At 31.6% G+C, this 2507-nt stretch overlaps 1 long non-coding RNA gene across 2 annotated transcripts; it reads left to right on the top strand.

The window, feature by feature from the left end:
• Positions 1–337: 337 nt before the first annotated feature.
• Positions 338–1449, top strand: LOC110635750 (uncharacterized). 2 transcript variants are annotated; one of them, XR_002491206.2, is made up of 3 exons: positions 338–699; positions 830–1102; positions 1307–1449. It is a non-coding gene; the product is annotated as an uncharacterized LOC110635750 (long non-coding RNA). The 2 variants fall into 2 exon arrangements; XR_009147586.1 differs by lacking the exon at positions 1307–1449 and having other exon boundaries at positions 830–1138.
• Positions 1450–2507: the final 1058 nt, after the last annotated feature.

Genomic DNA, 2507 nt, shown 5'->3' with positions numbered 1-2507 from the left:
ATGTGAAGCGTAGACATACGGAGGCTCCAGTTAGACAAGTAGAGCACATTAGGTTAGAGGATAGAAAGAAAAAAAGGGGTAGACCTAAATTAACTTGGAGGAGAGTAGTACAACATGACTTAGAAGCATTACACATTTCTGAGGATTTAACCCAAAATCGTTCAGAGTGGAAAAAGCGAATCCATATAGCCGACCCCAAATTTTTGGGATAAAGGCTTAGTTGAGTTGAGTTGAGTTGAGTTGTTTTTCAGACAAAAATCAGTTGGAATCAAGAAGATATCAGGGCAATCAAAGCTGCTAAAGCTGCTAAAGACAATAATATGTGTATGAGGTGTGGTTTATCAATCTAAAGGAATATTTCAAAAGCATCAGTTGCCATTGATGGATGATGTCAAATTTAAAAATCTGATTAATTGTTCAGGGACGTAGTGTGACATCTTCAAATTATAAATCTTTTTTATTGTTAGGTCTTGGAAAAACATGTACGGTAGGTTTTATTAGTTGCATAGGACTTCATAGACATTTTGTGTTTATTGGTTCATAGATTCCTTCAAATCTGTTGAAAGACTGCAAAGCTCTCTAGACTACTTATCTTAATGACAATCCTATTTATATGGATCAATTTCAGCAGGTAAGTTACAGTTCTCTGGATCAATTTCAGCAAAGCAAATGTCTATTTCTATGGATCAATTTTAGCAGGTAAGTTATAATTTTTTTTTTTTTTTTTTGTAATTTTCATATCTTCCTCATATGTTTCATTAACTGTGAAAGGTATTCGCTTAATGTTCATTTGTCTATAAATGATTTCTGTCTGCCCCCTAATTTGCAGGCATAAAAGCAAAAATGGTGATAGATCGTCTCTTTCTCTGGGGAGGCACCATTTTGGATACTGCTGCAGCAGTTGTGCTTAGATGTATGTTTATTTTGACTATTGGCATCCCATTCTTTTTGTCAAATGTTTATTAGTTATGCTTTTAAAAACCATCTCCGATTAAATTTTCGGCATCCAAGACCAGGATGCACCTCAAATCCCTTCCCTTTCTTTTTAGGCTGTAAAACATTTTGGTGCCACTGCATCACCTTGTAGACAAGAGATCATTAGGTAAACAAATACCATATGGTAAAATCATTAATTAAATTTTTTTGGGTGGTTAATTATTATTGATCTATTAAAAGATCAACTTTGATCCTGAATTCAGTGGACATGTTTTTGGTTAACTGAAGAACAATGTGGTTTGGTGGTGCATGTGATTCTTTGAAGTTCTTTATGGACAATTAATATTAGATTGTTTCCCATATTTTACAGGAATTGACCCAAGCAAAATGAGAATTAGTATTTGAAAGCTTTGAGCAAGCAGATCCTTCAACAACTAGATTGTGAGCAGCAAAATGTATATAGAGACCCCATAATTGTATGACTCTCAACAATTGACTTAAAAGTTATACATATATATATATATATATATATATATATATATATATATATATATATATATGTAATTTTCTTAGAAGAAAGAAAATAATTTTATTTATTAAAAAAAAAATCTCGTCGCATTGTGTGGGAATCATTCTAGTATAATATAAATGCAAGTTATTCAAGAATACAATCATTTGGCTAAGTGTAAAATATTCTTAATACATTGTAATTATTCATTCATTTGGTGAAATGCTCCAAGTGTACACAAGTAGTAATGGGTATTCTTGTAATATATATGTTATTGTGGAATTACGATTACAAAGGAGTCTATATAAATGGGCTAATTATTAGGTGCACCCGGTGCACTAAAAAATAGTGCTCCCTCTCTCACAGAAAGTGGGTCCTTCCTATTATATAGGAAGTGGGTTCCACATGATTGTGAGAGAAGGTGTATGTGCATCGGGTGCACCTAATAATTCCTCATATAAATGAGGTGATTGAATATGCATAGATAAATTAAGAGTATTTTTCAAAATTGTTATTTGTTCTAATTCTATAACGGGACTCCTCTTCATTCAGGCTTCACAATTTGATTCATCTAACCGGGGACTCAGACCAAAATGAAAGTTTATGAGTTCAACTTGGGTTGGAATCGTTCTCTCTTTCTTTAACCGAATCAAAATTAGACTTGGTAGTTCGAGTTGGCATTTTTTTTCCTTAAGAAACTAATAAAAATTTAACTATTGGATTGGTTTAAATCAAATCAATAAAACAAATAAAAACTTGAATCGAAACTGAAATTAATAGAATCTTACAGTTTTATTGAAGATCTTCAAATATACAAATCAAATTTGTCAATTTGATACCGAAACCTACCGTGGCTAGAATTATCTTTACTTGGGCTTGTCAGTGAACCCACAAGACCATCTCTGTAATAATTGAGCTCAATTGATTCAAATGAAAACTTATGAGTTTAATCGAATAAAAAAAAAAAAAAACTCCAAGAACATGGTTGTGCATTTTTTTCATAAAGTATATAATTTTTTTTTAATACTTGGAAATTTAAAAAAAAAAAGTATTGATTTCTAAT

Source organism: Hevea brasiliensis, chromosome 1 (genome assembly GCF_030052815.1).
Source record: "Hevea brasiliensis isolate MT/VB/25A 57/8 chromosome 1, ASM3005281v1, whole genome shotgun sequence".
In the NCBI taxonomy this organism is placed as follows: Eukaryota; Viridiplantae; Streptophyta; class Magnoliopsida; order Malpighiales; family Euphorbiaceae; genus Hevea; species Hevea brasiliensis.
Note: the sequence above shows the minus strand (reverse complement) of the source record. Positions and strands in the feature narration are given on the sequence as shown.